Source organism: Armigeres subalbatus, unplaced genomic scaffold (genome assembly GCF_024139115.2).
Source record: "Armigeres subalbatus isolate Guangzhou_Male unplaced genomic scaffold, GZ_Asu_2 Contig170, whole genome shotgun sequence".
NCBI classification, from domain to species: domain Eukaryota; kingdom Metazoa; phylum Arthropoda; class Insecta; order Diptera; family Culicidae; genus Armigeres; species Armigeres subalbatus.
Window position 1 is genome coordinate 447,754 of NW_026942506.1, and position 20,566 is coordinate 468,319.

The 20,566-nt window shown below is 35.7% G+C and overlaps 1 protein-coding gene across 2 annotated transcripts in view; it reads left to right on the top strand.

The window, feature by feature from the left end:
- Positions 1–20,566, top strand: part of LOC134203226 (protein jim lovell-like) — a 394,722-nt gene that overhangs the window by 303,588 nt on the left and 70,568 nt on the right. The window lies entirely within an intron of this gene.

Below are 20,566 nucleotides of genomic sequence, written 5' to 3' on the forward strand. Positions count from 1 at the left end.
AATTCAATTCGAAATCTTCCAGGGAAATCTATCTGAATTTCAGGAAATTCATTCGATTCAGGAAATTCATTCGATTCAGGGAAATTCATTCAAAAATTCATTCGAATGATTATATTCCAGGAAATTCATTCATTTCCAGGGAAATTCATTCGATTTAAAATTCATCTGACTTCCAGGAAATTATTCGATTTCCAGGGAAATTATCCGATTGAAATTTATCTACGAAAAATTCGATTCAGGGAAATTCATTCGATTCCAGAGTGAAATTCTTCGATTCCAGAGGAAATTTCATTCCAGAGGAAATTTTCGATTTCAGGAATTACCATTCTGAGGAAAATTCGTTCGATTTCCAGAGGAAATTCGTTCGACTTCCAGGCGAAATCGCACTGATTTTCCAGGAAATTCGTTCGAATTTCAGAGGAAATTCGTTCGATTCAGAGGAAATTCGTTCGACTTCCGTAGAGGAAATTCATTCGACTTCCAGAGGAAATTAATTCGACTTCCAGAGGAAATTATCTATTTAGAGAAATTCATTCGATTTCCAGGATATATTCGACTTCCAGAGAAATTCATTTCAGAGGAACGAATTAGAAAATTCATCTGACTTCAGAGGAAATTCATCTGATTCAGAGGAATCTCATTCGAATTTCCAGAGGAAATTCATTGAATTTCAAAATCTATTCGAATTTCAAGGAAATCTATTCGATTTCCAGGAAATTCATTCGATTTCAGGGAAATTCATTCGACTTCCAGGGAAATTCATTCGATTTCCAGGGAAATTCATTCGATTTCCAGGAAATCTATTCATTCAGGAAATTATTCGATTCGAAATTCATCTGATTCCAGGAAATTCATTCGACTTCAGGAAATTCATTCGACTTCAGGGAAATTCATTCGATTTAGAGGAAATTTCGATTTCCAGAGGAAATTCGTTCGATTTGTAGAGGAAATTGTTCGATTCAGAGGAAATTCATTCGACTTCCAGAGGAAATTCATTCTACTCTAGAGGAAATTGATTCGAATTTCAGAGGAAATTGATTCGAATTTCCGAGGAAATTGATTAATTCAGAGGAAATTGATTCGATTCAGGGAAATGATTCAGGAAATTCATTCACCAGGAAATTCATTCGACTTCAGGAAATTCATTCGATTCAGGAAATTCATTCGACTTCCAGAGGAAATTCATTGACTTCCAGAGGAAATTCATTCGAATTTCCGAGGAAATTCATTCGAATTTCCAAGGGAAATCTATTCGAACTTCCAGGAAATTCATTCGAATTTCCAGGAAATTATCTGATTTCCAGGAAATTCATCTGAATCTTCCAGGGAAATTATTCGAACTTCCAGGAAATTATTCGAATTTCCAGGAAATTCATTCGACTCAGGGAAATTCATCTGACTTCCAGGAAATTATCTACTTCAGGGAATTATTGATTTCCAGGAAATTCGAATTTCAGAGAAATTGTTCGATTCCTTAGAGGAAATTCGTTCGACTTCCAGAGGAAATTTTTTGAATTTCCAGAGAAAATTCATTCGAATTCCAGAGAAATTCATGAATTTCCAGAGAAATTATTCGAATTTCAGAGGAAATTGATTCGACTCAGAGAAATTGATTCGAATCTCCAGAGGAAATTATCTGACTTCCAGGAAATTCATTCACTTCCAGGAAATTCATTCGATTTCAGGAATTCATTCGACTTCAGGGAAATTCATCGAATTGAAATTATTCGATTCCAGGTACGATCCAGATTATTCGATTTCAGAGAATCATTCATTTCCAGAGGAAATTCATTCGAATTTCCAGAGGAAAATTCATCTGAATTTCCAGAGGAAATTTATTCGATTTCCAGAGGAAATTCATTCATTTCGAGAATTCATTCGAATTTCCAGAGGAAATTCATTCGATTCCAGAGGAAATTCATTCGATTTCCAGAGGAAATTATCGATTCCAGAGGAAATTCATTCGATTTCAGGGAAATTCATTCGACTTCAGGAAATTCATTCGATTCAGGAAATTCATTCGATTCAGGGAAATTCATTCATTCCAGGAAATTCATTCGAATTATCTGACTTCAGGAAATTCATTCGATTTCCAGGAAATTCATCTGAATTTCCAGGGAAATTCATTCGATTCCAGGAAATTATTCGACTTCAGGAATTCATTCGATTCCAGGGAAATTATCGATTTCCAGGGAAATTCATTGAATTCAGGGAATTTCTCATTTAGGGAAATTATTCGATTTCCAGGGAAATTATTGGATTTCCAGGGGAAATTCATTCGACTTCCAGGAAATTCATTCATTCCAGGGAAATTCATTCGATTTGAAATTATTCGACAGGAAATTCATCGACTTCCAGGGAAATTCAATTCCAGAGGAATATTATTAGGAAATATCGAATTTCAGAGGAAATTATCATTCCAGAGGAAATTCATTCGAATTTCGAGGAAATTCATTCGATTTCAGAGGAAATTATCTGATTTCAGAGGAAATTATTCGAATTTCCAGAGGAAATTCATTCGATTTCCAGAGGAAATTCATTCGACTTCCAGAGGAAATTCACTGACTTCCAGAGGAAATTCATTCGACTTCCAGAGGAAATTCATTCGATTTCCAGAGGAAATTCATTGACTTCAGGAAATATCATTCAGCGAAATTATTCGATTCCAGGGAAATTCATTCGATTTCAGGAAATTATCATTTCCAGGAAATTCATTCGATTTCAGGAAATTCATTCGATTTCCAGGGAAATTATTCATTTCAGGAAATTATTCGAATTTCAGGAAATTCATTCATTTCAGGAAATTCATCTGGCTTCAGAACATTCGACTTCAGGGAAATCTATTCGATTTCAGGGAAATTATTCGATTTCCAGGGGAAATTCATTCATTCAGGGAAATTATCTCGATTTCCAGGGAAATTCATTCGAATTTCCAGGGAAATTATCTGATTCCAGGGAAATTATTCGATTCAGGGAAATTCATTCGATTTCAGGGAAATTATCTGAATTTCCAGGAAATTCATTGATTTCCAGGAAATTCTATTCGATTTCCAGGGAAATTCATTCGATTCAGGAAATTCATTCATTCCAGGAAATTCATTCGATTTCCAGGGAAATTATCTGACATTTTAGGGAAATTCATTCGATTTCAGGAAATTCATTCGATTCAGGAAATTCATTCGACTTCCAGGAAATTCATTCACTCTAGGAAATTATCTGAATTTCCAGGGAAATTCATTCGATTTCCAGGGAATTATTCGAATTTAGGAATTATCTGAATTTCCAGGAAATTCACTGAATTTGAATTCATTCGAATTTCAGGAAATTCATTCGAATTTCCAGGAAATTATTCGAATTTCAGGAAATCATTCGATATCTGAATTTCCAGGAAATTATCTGAATTTCCAGGAACTCTGAATTTAGAATTACTGAATTTCCAGGAATTATCTGAATTTCCAGGGAAATTATTTGTTTTTTCGAATTTGAGGAATTCATCGATTTCAGAGAAATTATCCGATTTTCTGAGAAAGTTCATCCGAACTTCATAGAGATTAATTCGAGCTTTAAGGAAATTCTAGGAGTTCATCGAAATTTCAAGCGAAATTCATTCGAACCTCTTGTGTAAAATTATTCGAATTCCAGTGGAAATTCACCTGAATTTCCAGGAGTTATCCTGAACCTCCAGAGTAAATTCTATTCATGAGAAATCATTCGAATTATCAATAAAATTCATTTCAACCAAATTTCTTCAAAAAGTTTATCGATTCAGGCTTTAATTTCAATTTCTTCACTGTCTGAACGCGTCCCATCGCACATTTTGTATTTGTTTCTGCTTGTCTCAGCCTCTAATACTTCACTGCTTCACTTCTTTTTGTTTTCCTTCAAATGCAAAGGACATTATTCAAACCAATGGAGACCGAATCGCACGAGAAAAGCCCATCAAAGACCGAATAGAAATTTGGGAACTCCGTACGTCGCTGCTGTTGCTACTGCTGCAGCGGGTACAGCGCCCGGGGAGGCTCTGCCACCTGCCGGGTGTGGAAAATCTGCAGTTTCGATGTTAAACTAGAAAATAACAACCGGTCGTTGCGCAAAAAAGATCGAAACGAGCAAACAAACCCAGAAGAATCGTTAAAACGGCACTCGAGCTCTCGCCTCCCATCACTAGCGCAGTCTCGGCCGCGGCCAGACTGGGTCTGGTTGTCAAATTTGATTTTTATTTGTATTTTTTTCGAAGTGTGTCTGCCGGCTCACGGCAAGCTCATTCGAATTCGATTCGATAGAAATTGCTCAGAACCAATTGGCGTGTTTTGACAAATGTGCTGCTGGCTCCATCTGGGCCTTTCGTGGTTTCTGCAGTCTTTCCACTACTGAAGGCCCCCGGAAGGTGTTGTTGTTTTGCAATCTGGGCAATTTGAACGCTCATTTATTGGGGAGACCTGTCTCAGGCGAATGTGGTGGATGTTTGAAAAGTCGCGAACGTTGAAAATTCAAATCACATAATTTCTATGCGCTTCCTCAAAGGTGTCGCTCATAACTCAATAGTGGAAAAACATTTAACCTAACTGTAAACGATTATATTCAATTTCAAAATGTTCAGAAGCTCATACTTTTGACAAAACAAAAATTATTTGAATTTTGTAACAAAAATAACGCAAGGGTCTTTCAATATTATGCGTCCTAAAGTCTCTGTTTTGATTAGTACCTACCCCGCGCAGTCGAATGGAACTGTTTCAGGTGACGGAGAGAGATCCTAAACAATGCACATTCCTTCTGCACTCAGCTCAGCCACCACAATGTATCAAAACGATCCAATTCTCGCCACGCACTGACACCGGACCTGTTGAAGATGGGGCAGAATTTCACAATTTCGCGTCCAACACGCGGTGCGGCAGGCAGGAAAATTCCCACGGCGATTCTTTCTCTATGTTACTGCGGTGGTCGTCTTCCATGACCATCGAATGCCGCCAACTCGCGGTCATCTACCGACGACCAACAACCATGTCGTCATTCGTCGTCGTCGTCGCGTCATGAATGATCGAGGAGGTAATTCAATTGCCCTGTGACCTGCGCGGCCTCCTCCGCGAAGTTCTTGCTTCCGAAAGCGGAGTAAGGACTTAGGCTGGTTCATGGTACAGAGTCGACAGATTGATCACTATCGAGAATCCAGTTTAAACGATTTCGGGTCGGTCCAATGCAACCGAAGTACAGACAACGCGGAGGTACGACGAGGGCCCAAGACTCAATCGTTCCGGCTGGATTCTCCTTTATTCGATTCGAATGGTTTGCCTGACTCGAGTGCAGCAGGTGGCAAGGGGAGGTGGCTTCAAAAGACGTGGAAGAACGGGTTGCACCGAGTTAAACCGAAAAGACTTCACAGTTCAGACCGGAAGTACGATGCTGCTGCCGCCGCTGACACCACGCTAACATCATCGATGACGACCTCGGAGATCCGACGCACTTACCTCCGCTGCGATGTGTTGATTCTGGCGAGCGTCTCAATCGAGGTCATTAGATCTGGTGTGAAGTGTATTTCATTTCGCGGTTGACGGATTGCTGGGCTGGTTTCTGTCGCGCGATGCGTTGGACGTGTGTAGACTGCACGCAACAATGAGTCGGGAGCGAGCGGCGTGCGAACGGGAAAGAAGGTAATCATTGTGATTAGAGCGAATGGGACGCAAGGTGAAACGAGAATGTGGGTGGAATTTTTTCGTCCGAACAATGAGTCCCACGGGGTCGAGTAATTCGTTATGTTGCATTATCCGTAAATGATACTTTTCGGAACCGTCTTTAGTGTACCCGAGAGGCTTCGACGCGAATTAAAAAGAACATAATCAAGATTTTAACCCATTTACAATTATAAACGTCGAATTCACTTGGGCTCAAGAATTCTAACGGCTGTTTTGTTGAAGTGCATTTCAGTTTATTGTGATAAAACATTGAAGCAAGAATAGCTAAAATCACAATTTAATTTTAAATTGCTACGCCCAGAGAGTGTAAAACAAATGCAAGGAGAGTTTTACGAGGCCAGCATTGAATTTGTTTCTAAAATCTTGTAATCCCATTTAAAAAAAATGATCAATTTAACTTTTCAGAACTATCACGAGACAAAATACGGAAATACTGGTTGAAAACATTACTTCATCTTTCTTTTTTAATTTTTGAATGACTTAATACATAGAGAAAATTTTCAAAAAAAAATCGGAAGATTGTTCATTCTAGTATAAAGTTCCAATATCCTGATAATAACATCTTGGCAGCACTCGTTTTTGCTTTATACATAAATTCGAAGACAACCAATAGAGCATTGAAAACTCAAACGAAACTTCCAACTGGTACTGACGATTGGGCAAATTATAATATTTTCTGGTCATAATTTTGGAGTGATTCGCGTTTCAATATATGGGTAGCGTAGCTCAGAAAGCACCATCGAACGCGATCAAGCCTTTGTTTCTAAAGCCTGTTGTCTTACGCTGAGGGTTGTAAAGGTGTATAAAAAATCCAACGGCTGGTGCTGCCAGCGATCGTGAACTTAAAAGGACGGGACGATACTCACCTAAACCCCTAAACGTGACGTTATTTGAACGACCCCTAAGGAGATTTTAGGCCGTAGGCCAGCAGTAACGGCCTCCAAAACGTTCATAGCTTCTGTCGAAATCTTCTCAAAGATCCTTAGATGCCTGTCAGGACATGTGGCTACAATCTTGGTGCATTCGTACACAAAAGGTGATCCAAAATGTACTTGAGATCAGTCGGTAGATCTGAAATCGTTTGGTGTATTTATAGGTGTATTTCAAACCAATCTTAGGTCATCCTGCTCGTCTCATAGATATCAGATGATTGAATGGAAAATTTAGGCCCCAATGTCCGAAAGTAATAAATTCTACATATGAATCGTTCTAAAATTCAGATCATAAGGTCGTTGCAGTAAGGCTTCCAAACAGTTCATATCTTCTGCAAACAATCTTCCCAACAGATCCTTAGATGACTGTCAAGATATCTAATACCCATCTTGCTGCATTATATCACACCGGAGGCCGTCAATGATTTGATTTATGTGGAATAAATTGGCATGCAATATGACATGTTATTCTACAATTTGCAAATGATGTTATTCTACAATTTGCAAAACGTTTTGAAGTTAGGTTGGAAAGCCTATGGAGTAAAGGCATTCAATATGTTTCGAATTTCAGACTCTTCTCGACAGGCTCGATCATCAGATGGCTTTCAAAACAATTCTTTCGGAACCACTCGTGGTCTGAACTGACTGTGCAAAAGCTGGCACGACAATTGTCTTCAAGCTTTACAATCGATTTTAAAGTTTGAAAATTAGATTGGGAAATTAAATGCATTATAAAGGAAAGCCAAGGATGTCAAAACGAATTGAAATCAGAGAAAATAGGCAAATACTGAGCAATTAAGGCAAACAAAAATAAAATACTAAATACTAGCTAGGCAAAACTAAAAGTTCGAACATATTGAGGAAATTTTGAGAACAAAACAAATTTGAAAGAGAAGATTGAAACATTAAGTCAAGTGAAGAAACTATTAAGCATTACTTACTGATACTTAATGGACTACAACCAATGGCTTCCAGTTGCCCAGAACGTTTAGCACCCTCGTTTTCTTCTATGAGGAAAGGAATCATCAAGCGGCCTTCCACGGAGCCTAGGCCTTCCGCGTCTCTGCTGAATATTATCTTCGTTTGACACTCTTAGGACATACGAACAGCGTGCCAGATTTGGTCATTTGACTGAAAAAGTTGTGACCTAAACTGTCATTTGGGAAAAAATATAGAACCAAGAGAAAAATACGACCAAATATTTCATTTGACAAAACAGTTTGGTTCGAAAAATCATTTAGCCGATTATTCACTCCTTACTTCTGGAAAGTCGTTCATAGAATTCCGGTGGAAATTCAGACAATTCCGGCTAAAATGCTGTTCAGCCGAAATGGTTGTTTGGCAAAAAGGGTCATTTACCTCAAAAAGTAATTTAATCGAAATGAACATACGGCGAAAAGGTCGTTTGGACGAATATGTTTTTTGCCGAATAAGTCGTATGGCCGAATGAGTCCTTTCGAATAAGCCGTTGAAAAGTCGTTTGGTCGAATAAGTCGTTTGGCCGAATGAATCGTCTGGTCGAATGAGAGTTTGGTCGAATAAGTCGTCTCGAAGAAGCGTTTAGCTGAATAATCGTTTGGCTGAATAAGTCGTTTGGCCGAGTAAGTCGTTTGGCGAGTAAATCGTTTGTCCGAATAAGTCGTTTGTCCGAATAAGTCGCTTTTCCGTATAAGTCGATTGGCCGAATAAGTCATTTGGTCGAATAAGTCATCATGCCGAATAAGTCGCGGCTGAATGAGTCGTTTGGCCGAATAAGTTGCCAGGCTGAATAAGTCGTTTGACCAAATGGGCGTTTGACCGAATAAGTCGTTTGATCGAATAAGTCGTTTGATCGAATAAGTCGTTTGGCCCATGAGTCGTTGAATAAGTTGTTTGGCCGTAAGTCATTTGTCCAAATAAGTCGCTTGGCCAAATAGTCACTTAATCGAATAAGTCACATGCTGAATAAGTCCTATTGGCGAATAGTCGTTTGGCTGAATAAGTCGCTTGGCCGAATGAGTCGTTTGGCCGAAGAAGTTGTTTCATGAATAAGTCGCTTGACTGAGTAGCGTTTCGAATAATTCTTTTGAATAAGTCGTTTGGCCGAATAATTATTTGGCCGATTTTTCCGATAAGCTTAGGCAGAATAAGTCTTTTCGAATAAGCTTTTGGACGAAGAACTAGTTTTGCCGTGTTTGCGAATAAGTCGTTTGGTCTGATAAGAAGAATTTAAAGAAAGAGCCGTTTGGTCATAAATGTCATTTGGGACGGTTGACATTTTCGGCCATGTTCAGCAACCCGTTAAGCAAATAGCATTATCAGCAAACGGCCCCTCTGTCGAAGGACCATTTCACCAAGCAGAAATGTGAAGAATTTAAGCGGAGTTTCGAATAACTTCGCATTAAAGTGAAAAAATAATGAAAATTCCAAATAATTTCCTGTAAACTTCCCAGAATTTCATACAAAATTTGAGTATTTTCAAATAAACACTTGCGAATATTCCAAAGAGTTTCCGTGCATATTCCGAAGAATTTCCGTGAAACATTTTGCCGTATGACTGTTGGAATCAAGAAATACGAAAACTTAGAATCTCAGGTAATTCCTGTCAATGTATTAAACATATCTTGAAAAAGTCCAGAAAAAAAACTATGAGAAAAACGCAATAAAAATTTACTTAGCATAAAATTTAAAATTTAAAATTTAAAATTTAAAATTTAAAATTTAAAATTTAAAAATTTAAAAATTTAAAATTTAAAAATTTAAAATTTAAAATTTAAAATTTAAAATTTAAAAAATTTAAAAATTTAAAATTTAAAATTTAAAAATTTAAAAATTTAAAAATTTAAAATTTAAAATTTAAAATTTAAAATTTAAAATTTAAAATTTAAAAATTTAAAATTTAAAATTTAAAAATTTAAAATTTGAAAATTTTATAATTTTAAAGTTTAAAATTAAAAAAATCCAAAGGTTTAAAATTTTAAAAGTCTAAAATCTTTTTGATGTAATAAAATAACAAAACTTTGATATTTTAAATTTTTTAATTTTAAAATATTAAGATTTTAAAATTTGAAAACATAAAATTTTCAAATTTTGAAATTAAAAGAATGTTAATTTAAAATTTTAAAATTTAAATATAAAGGTTTAAAAATTAAGATTCTAAATTTAAAAATTTTAAACTTTGAAACTTAAAAAAATTTTGCTAAAATTAAAAAAATTAAGGTTAAAACCTTTATTTAAGGTGCAAAAATATGAAAATTTTAAAATTGAAATGAATTTAAACTTTAAGATTTGAAAATTATAAAGGCCGAGTTGCGAATAATATGACAATTAATTGATAAAAAATAATTAGGTGATCGGTCTCACTTCATCTCATAGCTCCATATTCATTCCATCCAAAAGAAAAGCAAGAAGGAACCTCAAATTTAAAATTTTGAAATTTTAATTTTTTTCAATTTAAAAAATAAAATTAAAAATTGAAAATTGAAAAATTTAAAATTTGAAAAATTGAAATTTGAAAATTTGAAAATTTATAAATTTAAAAATTTAAAATTTAAAAATTTAAAATAAAATTTAAAATTTGAAAATTTAAAATTTAAAATTTAAAATTTAAAAATTTAAAATTTTAAAATTTTAAATTTAAAATTTAAAATTTAAAAATTTAATTTAAAATTTAAAAATTTAAAAATTTAAAATTAAAAATTTAAAAATTTAAAAATTTAGAAACCTAAAATTTTAAATTTTAAAATTTTAAATTTTTTAATTTTAAAATTTAAAAATTAAAATTTAAAAGTTTAAATGTTTAAAAATTAAATCAAAATTTAATTTTTGAAATATAAAATATAAAAATTGAAACCTCAAAAATGAAAAATAAAAAATTAAAAAAATCAAAGAAATGAAAAATTTAAAAATTTAAAAAATTGAAATTATAAAATTTAAAGTCGAAAATTTAAAATTTTAAAATTTAGAAAATTTAAAAATTTGAAATTTGAAATTTAAAATTCAAAAAAATTAAATTTAAAATTTTATAGATTTGAAAATTTTTGCTGCTAAAAATATTTAATTAACTTTTGTTGTTTTAACTTAAAAATAGATATTAAAATGAAAAAAAATTCTCGGATTTGTAAAGATGTTTTGAAAATCCCTCAAAATTATTCGAATTTAATTTCACTGCCTCCTCAAAATATTATTTTTGGTAAAAATCGAGGGTGGGGAGACAAAATAGATTTTGAATATTTGTATATGCAAAATTAAAAATTTAAAACTTGTAAAATTTGAAAATTTAAAATTTAAAAATTCAAATTTGAAAATTTGAAAATTTAAAAATTTTCAAAAATTAAAAATTTGAAAATAAAAGTTTGAAAATTCAAAATTTAAAAATTTAAAATTTAAAATTTAGAAATTTTAAAATTTAAAAATTTTAAAACTTCAAAACTTCAAAACTTAAAATTTTAAGATTTTAAATTGAAAATTTTAAAATTTAAAGGTTAAAAAACTAAAATTTAATTTTTTAAAATAAAAAATTAAGCTAAACAATTGAAAAATAAAAAATAATGAAAATTTTAAAAAATAGAAACTTGGAAATTTTAAAATTAAAAATTGAAAAATTTAAAACTTATAAATTTGAAAATTTATATATTTAAAAATTTTAAAATTTTAGGAAATTTGAAATTAAAGATTTAAAATTTTAAATTTTAAAACTTAAAATTATAAAAATTTTAAAATACAAAATTTTAAAAATAAAAACATTTAAAATTTGAAATTTTTTTTTTAAATTAAAAATTAAAATTTAATAATTTAAAAATATATAAATAGAAAAATTTAAAAAATCAATTTCAAAATTTATTATTATTCTTTAAGATTTGTATACAGTTAGAAATTAAATTTCTCCAACCCGTGCTTGGTTAGACTTTGCCTTAAAATTAAACTTTTGGAGGATCTATTTTGCACATCTGATTGCGGAGTTTCTGGCGCCATTTGTTTCTGTAGAACATAAATTCAAAGCAACTGTGTTTTAATTGCAACTTGTGAATCATAAATTAGGATAAGCAAATACAAACCGAAGGGAGGTAGTCAATCAGTCTAATTAAATTTAAATATTGTATTATAATCCAAATATAATTGTTGAAAACTTTAAAATAGAGGCCTCTTCGTGCGTCTGTATCAACGAAAATTTTCATTGTCTTTAATTCCTATTTTCTAGAGAATTTTTCATATACTGAAGTGTTTAAAAGTACGAATGTTGATGCTACGGTATAAATCCGCCCAGCCCGTTGGCGGCATTGTGTAAAGCTGATAATAAACAAGGTGGGCTGCTTGATGGTTAAAAAGCAACAGAAATCAAGCATCCGAAAGATATTCAACTTGCAAAAAAAGAGCTAACCGTGGTGGAGGTGGTACTCGATTCGACGCTTTTCCGCAACATTCTTATATTTTGAACAAGCCAGTGTTTTGCGTTTGGTGACATCACTCGATAGGAGGCGACGCACAACGCTCTTTATTGATCTGCTTGCTGCGTGCGCAGTGTGCGTTGCCTGTATCGAGTGGTGCCTCAAAACGCGAGAGCTTGAAACTTGGATTCCGTGAGGAGGACCTCATGATCTTGTTGTGTAGAGATAATCACGCCTTCGATGCCTCTCTAGAGAGTAGAAGGTGAGGTCCGAGTCCTCCACGTGGATTCTTTTTGATATTTCAATGTGTTCATTTCTAAACATGTGCTGTTTTGATACATTATTAATATTTGCTATCGCAACTCTAAAGTTTTTTTATTAAGCTTCTTGAAAGATTTAGATACCAGAAAAAATCCTTTATGTATAGGGAATTTGAGCTGCTTGCGTCTGATTCAGTGCAGATTCTTTAATAAGAAAAATCCCAAATCGTGTTTTTGGAAGCTATTTCAATCTTATTATTCAATTTAATACATCATAAATGGGCTACATTGTTGTGCGGTTGGCGGGCACGGTTATATGTACTATAGAGTGTGGGTTCGGTCTCGCCTCGGTGAGGAAAAACTTTTCGAGATACGAGAAATCTCTCACTGCGTATTGATGTATTGATGGCCTCCCAACAAACATTGAAGTTAATCAGACGTTTGTTCAATCGAAAATAGTCTTCTTCAGCTTAAACTTTGTTGGGCAGTCCGTTGTATCATGCTAGGAGTTATGTTAAGTCTGTACAACCTCTTGTCGAAGACGGTGATTCTGCCTGTCTGCTGTCTGTCTAATACAAAGTAATCCAATTAAAAAGATACGATTTTGAAACAAAATAGAAATTCACAACGTGAAATTCTTGCTGCTAAAAATAACAGAGCCCATGCTCACGACAGTGAACGAATATGCTCCTTTATCATTGGCGTTAATGATCAGACACCACCTTCCGCAATATCAGAACGTCTACCGTCGCAGCGTAGGCTAGTCAATCAACTGGGCGTGTGAATATTTTACGGCCAAGGACACCTGACATTCCTAGGCAAAGCGCGTAGAGACCACACACCACCCGGCACCAAGTGCCATTTTTGTTTTTCCACCGATACAGGAATTATCAATTTGACAAACGATGTATCGCCCATCGGCACCATCGGATCGGTAACACCGTCAGCGAAACAGGTTCCGCACTTTATTGTGGAATATCTCGATCAGGTGTCGCATTTGTGGTTGCTTCGCTCGCCCCAACGACACAAATCCAAATTCTCACAATCAATCTTGCTCAAACGTGAACCTGATAGGACATGAAATGTCTTCCATTTTACGGCCGAGGTGATGAAACTACGGCCTGGACTATGGCGATGCGTTCCGAACATGGTTAGATGAATTGATAAATTTTGGAGATGTGCCAAAAGATTGAAACGGACTGGCATATGAACAAGTAGGTTAGCATTTGAAGCAGTAATATTCAAAATCATCGATGGAAAATCGTTGAAATTGTTGCACATGGCAACCATGTCTAGTTATAAAGACCACGCTGAAAAGAGAAAACGCCTCACAGTCTGCCACATCATATCCCAGTACAAAGCACCTTCTTCAATTTCATCAAATCTAAAGCACCGCACCAGGATAGTTCGAATTCACCCTGCAAGCTGCAGGAACCTCACGATTTTCGGCTTTCTTGATCGGGCGCCGCCCGATGATCAATCTCACTTTACGTTTGCACGTGATAGATTTTCGCACGAACCAATCAACTTTTGTTGCCCTGCCGCCTCCGCATCGAACAACGCTGTTTGCTCGATCGTCATCGTAATCAAATACGAGTACAGATCCCATCCCGATCAACGCGCCGCGGTACACCTCCCCGACGCTGTTGGCCCATGGTGGTGTGCTTTGGACTTTGTGACGGCCTATCGCAACGTAGCGCAACGCGCCTACGTATTGCGATGGATGCGATGATGACGAATGTTATCTCTTTCACCGCGCATAACATGAACGCCACCCAGCAGCCAGCCAGCTCGGCAGCGTGGTGCACCTCGATAGAACAGCGCAAACGGCGAGGCCGCATGGGTGAGATGAAATTCCCATTGTCATGTGACCCAGCGGGATCATTTATCTGCCCCATCCTTCCCGCGAGCTCCGGGTCCGTTGTTTGCGCGGCGTGCGTTGAAGTATAGGATTTGAATTTTCCTCCTACTCTACTTGCAATGTGGTTGAAATATGATACATATTAAAGATTCGCCCAGAGGACCGGCGCAGCTAGAGTGGGGCTCAACATTGTAGTTCCTCTTTTAGTAGTGTAATGCAAGCAAACACGGTCGTAGCATCTTTATCATTCGCGTGCAGGAGTATTTTCTCCTGGTTATTTAGCATTTTGCTCAACCTAATTAAAAGCTAAATTTTTCTTTGATAGTAAAGTAACTCAAATTGTTCCAATCAACAGATTTTCCATGAAAAGGTCAACGAGAGATTGATTGAAATCACATTTTGGTTAAATAACAAAGCATTATTTATTTATGGCTAACTGTTCTAAAAATTTACCACCTATGTACATCATTGTGCCGGTGGTCTGAAACAGTTTTAATCGAGCATTTTATTGCTTCGAGAAGTTCGTCCTCCGTCAACCCAATTCTGCACTTCAACATAGAACTTCGGAGGAAGCTTTCGATGGGGATGTTTGTTTTTAACTTCGTCATCGCCGCCCTGTCGTCATCCCTTTACCAGCGGTTTCCATCATATATCACCATCGACTTCGAAGCGAAAATCGTTCATCATCGTTTTCATGGTTGTGGTCTCGACATTTTTTTATTTCGGGATGACTTTTGCCGATTTCGAGCCGGGGCAACGCTGGAAGGGTTTTCTCGCACGTCGTCGTCGCGACGCTGGCATCATTTATGATCGTAACTTATGCCGCGGCGTGGTGGCAGTAGTGCCGTGCTAATCAGTTGGTGAAGAGCGCAGCGAGCAACAACCCGGTAGCGGTCGGTGGGAGACGACCCGAAGAAGGAAAAGGCTCCGATGAACTCAAAAGCGTGCGCGCGTGCAGATGGGGGTTATATGTCTTGACGCCCCAGATAAAGCTCCGATATGAATAATTTTATCACACGACACCGAGTGCAGTTCTGAAAATGACGGTCTTAGGATTTTGAGTTTGTTTGATGGAGTGCTGCTTGAGGAGCAGCTGCGTGATAAATGGATGGAGTGCGATTGGCAATTATGATCGTTTAATACGAAGATGAGTGATGTCATTAAATGATGCGATGTTTGCAACTGAGATTCAATGTTTTATCACGCAAATGTTTTAAAAACAACTGTTTTTAAGCACCTTCAAGTTTTCATAAAACATAAAAAATACAAGATAATAAAGAGTTTGTAGTGCCTATACATACCTCATATGCAATGCTTGAACAATGCTTTCTGCAATATTTGCATAGGTATATAATATGAATCTCTATTCAATCAATGAACGCACAATCGTGTTCACTCATCAATACTTCATTCACCAAATGTCCCGCACTAACCCAAAAAAAAGTAAGATGCTTCAACCGCTACCACGATAATAAATCGTCATTTTATTACTTTTTGATGTGATTTATCGTTTGATTGCCGATGCTGCTGCTTGCTTCTGGTGCTCTCGTTGGATCACATGCTGGCACACGTCCGACGAAAACAAAAAATCATGATGAAAAAAATGACTCGAAGATCACCCATCGGAATCGCTGAGACAGTTTGCTCCCGTGTGTCTTCGAACCCGATCCATAATCATCGGAGCCTGCAGAGACCACCAGATTGCGGTCAGCCAGCACCCACCGAACCGCGCGCCGTGATTATGATACATGGTTTTGATTCAATGTGACAACTTGACTAATGGACATATCTATTCGCCATAGTGGGAGCTGTGTGCGTGCTTCACACGCAATTGATCAACCGCGTCTTGAGAAGGCTTCTTAAGAAGTCGTACGGGAACAGAGTAGGTGAAAATTCTTACCACTGTGCCTGCTGCGTTGATGATGGTGTGAGCCTGCCAATCGCAACAACGATAACTGCTTTGCGTGGTTTAGTTCCAGGAGAACCTGCGGTTGATTTGTTCGCGGCTTCAAGCGTTCTGTGTCATTGTCATGAAAACGGACTGTTGCTACCGCTGTTGAGAGCGCTGCCACAGGCAGTTGAGGTGGAAGTGGTGTAAAGGTCTCAAAACATAAATACGCTGCTTGTGGATAGGCGACGGCAAGCGACGGGTGACACATTTTGGTCGATTGGTTTTCTCGATTCTGTTGTCATCGATCGGTGTAAGGGTTACGACAGTTTATCTGACCGGGGTCCAATTTCGTCTTAGGGTTCTAAGATACTTCAGCCAATGATGGGACCAAAACACTTGCCGTCACCTTAGCTGCTGAAGCATTATCCGTTCAGTAGGTACGCATGGTGCGCGACATGGAAAATCAATCATCTAGCGAGCGGCTGAAGGAACAACCCATGGTCCAAGCAGGCGTGTGCTGATTGATGTGGAGGGCCGAGGCCAAGGGTAACCACGGCGACAAACAACGCTTGCTTCGATGGCCTCTATAACAGAAGCACTGACCGATCGTGGTTCAAGATGGTTTGATGTTTGAGCCATGAGAACTGCATGGATCAATTAATTATTGAAAAGGTCGGTTTTATGAAATAATTGCTCGATGTCACAAAATAAGGCTATGCTGAGGATTGCTGGTTTGATTGCCGATTCGGTTTTTGGTTGAAATTGTCTCCACTTTCCTGAGCATAAAAACATAATCGTAACTTGACTCAAACGAAACAAATTCAAATGCAAATTAATTTCAAATCTGAATTCGATTCTGATTTCAATCAACATTTTTGAACATTTTAAACCAAATCCGAATTCAAATAGAAATCTATTTTAAAACTGAATGCAACTCCAATTCAATTTCAATTTAAAATTCAACTGAATTCAATATTAAAGTCTAAGTTCCAAAAAATCAATTCAAATTATATGATCCAAGTTAATCAAAATTCATTTCAATTAATGCCTAAAATCTAATCCTAATTTTAATCAAATCAAATACAAACAATAATTCAAATTTTAATTGCTTCAGAACATTCTTTAATATTATTTTCATCCAAAACGAATTGAAAATTCTAATTACACCAAAATTGAAATATGTACATTCAAATTTAAAGGATTCAAATTCAACCAAATTGATATCCGAATGCAAATTCAAACACAATAATTCTGTTCCAAATCCAAAACCATTGAACTGAATTTAATTCATAATTGAATTTAAACTCAAATCAAATCCCCATATTCATATTTAAAATTGAATACCAATATGATTTAAATCAAAATCAATATTCAAATTTAAATCCGAAATGAAAACTAAATTCGAACTCTTTTAAATCTCATTCAAACCAAAATTCAAATCTGTTTAAAATCCATATTTAAAATAAAATACGAATCCAATCGAATTAATTTGTGCATTTCCTATCCAATTGGATAAAAGATCCCAATACAAAATAATCAAAATTCTAAAATTCAAATTGAAATCCAGAATTTAAAATATATTCCCAATTTATTTCAAACTCCTCCTCGGATATGTTATCTTGATGCGATGGTTGAGCTCACGCCATTAGGACTGAGATGGCAACCAAAGACATCTCCTGTCATGGTGGTATCACATGTTGACTATTTTTGTTTGTCGTGTCCATAGCTGGCATTGAAGCATGATCCTTTTCTGGTGCGTGCTCAGACGATGAGTCGTAGCTACGTTTAAAAACTTGCTAGATAGGTTGATTAGAAATGTGTCTTTAACGACATTCATAGGGAACGAACTGTTGGATCCACTGAGAAGAAGTTTTATCAAAACTAGGAACGTGGCGTCATCCTGTTTTATTATGATTCAATTTGAAGAATCATAATCCATTATAATGATGTTAAAAGAACAACCTTATGACGGCTGATACTAGATAATGTTTACTAATAGAGGGATAGGCAAGATAAAGTTTCTTTTGCCACCGAAAAGGAATCCTATAGCTGACTCATAAATAATCGAACTAATGATTATAGATAACAACAATTAGCTTCTAAACGATTAAGCTTACTGTAGCACAAACAGTTACAAAAGAAATGACTATAAAATAGACTAAATCCATGAACAATTTCCACTTTCTTTAAGGCATAATTACATTGAGTTTGATATTAATGACATAGAATAGAACCATGAAGAACCAATAACTTAGGCAAACAAAGTAATTCAACGAAGCATACCCCATACTTCGGAACACAAAGACAAGATTGACATCGTACAGATCCATTCTTGATGAAGACAAAATCTGTAAACAGACACCTGATATTATCACTGGGAGTTGACAGAAAGCCGAGATCCATTCAGGATTAAGAAAGGGATAAGGGAGAAATCTATCAAAATTGTAAATACTGTTGCAAAAGCGTTTTTCTTGGATGACATGTTCCGTAGGCTGGCAAACTGTTTCGAAAGGATGCAACGGTATCATCAAAGAGATTCTACCAGAGACATAAAAATCGACCATAAGACTTCCTAAGCCCATCATCAAATTGAAGCCTGCTAATGTTTGGAAACTTATCAACCGTTGAATGTTGTTTGAGGCGATTCGATGCTGTTAAGAATATGTAAATTAAAACTGTGGGTTGAATTTCTGAACTTTGGCTTTGGCCTTTGATTAAGTTTCAGAAGCTTATCACAAATAATCTTCAAAATTTTAGGCTATATTATTGTTCAAGATACGTTTTAATCAGTTTCTAATTCATCATCAACTGATAAAAACTGACTCATGGGACTGATGATTAACTCAATACCAAATTTTGAAGTGGCCTGTTTTTGTGCGGGGATGCGAACGTCGATTAGATGAGTCTGATAGTATTTTAACGTGAACCGGAGTCATCAATACGTAGTAGGATGCTTCTGTTACCTGTTGATGATGTTGATCTGCGTGATCCTGCTGTGGATTTCTCGATCGACATTTGAGTTTTTCGGCAGAAGGGATGAGTTGTTTTAATTTGATGTTGACCTATTAAAATTTGAAAACTATCTTCCTTATCTTCTTTTGTTTGGGAATTGGGAATAGGACTACCGCATAACGGAAACTGCAAATTTTAAAACTACCCCGGCAAAGATCCAACTACTGCACACGATGTTCACGTGGTCATCGTAAGCTAGTCCATTGTCGGTCTGTGTCCTAGTAGGGGAACGTAGGACGGTTCAGCCTTGCCAAACTAATGTACCACAGCGCCTACTGAATACCTTTCAATTTAATTCAAATTCGTTTCAAAACACAAATTCAAACCAATTTGAAATCAAATCAAATTTAAATCTAAATCCAAATTCAGTCCCAAATAAAAATCGCAATTTAACTCAAATTCAAATGAATATTCAAATTTCAAATTGGAATTCAAATCCTAAATAAAATACAAATTTAAACCGAATTCCAATCACAATGAATATTCCCGAGCAACACATGTTCACATAGGTCAAGTAATTATTTTGACCGATTCAGTCACAATTGGTCACTTTGAATGTCAAACCCGGATCTGAATAGAAAAAATCAAATTCAAATTCACCTCAAACCATTTGAAACGTTTGTGACACCAAATTCAATTCTATGTTCAAATCTGAAATCTATTTCCAACCTAATGAAAATCCAAATTCAAATTCAAATTTAAACTGAGAAAGCAAAATACCGTATCTTTAATCCATCTGAAAACCAAATTGAAAACGAATCTGAATAAAAAATCGTCCCAAAGTCAATCCCAAGACAAATTGATATTCGATTTAAAATTCAATTTAACTTGAATTCTTCCAAATTCATATCAAATCGAACTTATTTCCGGAAAAAAACTTTCAAATAACTCCAAATGCAACTTTAAAATCAAATTTGAAATCTAATTCCTATATTATTCAAACCAAATAAATTTTCAAATTTAACAAAAATAATCGTGCTCACAACCACATTATAAAAATCAAATCCAAATTAGTTTTGAGTTCGAATCCAATTGGATATAAATCCAAATCCCAAATCTAATCGAATTGAAATCCAACTGCAAATCTGAATTCTATTTCAACTTCAAACTAAAATCCCAATGAAATCAAAACCTGAATCAGAATACGAGGAAGGTCTTTAGTCATATTCGATGCAAGCCGACGGCGGCTAGCCGAATGTGGTTTGAACGATTATGCAATTGGTCACACAAACCTTCGCACCGAAAGTCACTTGGAGAAAATTGTAGGCCTAAATGTCATTTTGACGAAAGACTCGTACCTGAAATGTCATTCGTTCTAACGGGTCTTACAATCCGTAGGAACTGATTTGCGATATAGCGTGACTCTTTTGTAAACAAACCTTGTAATCCAAATTGTTGAAATAGTGCTTCGAGAACACCACGTTAGTGTATCAGACAGAATAAGCTTTCCTCTGCGATAGGGAATTACGTTTGGAGAAAAGCGCTGGACTTCTACGGAATTTACAAATCAAAGTTACGCCCGAATCGCAAATCGGTCTCGAAATATCGTCTGGC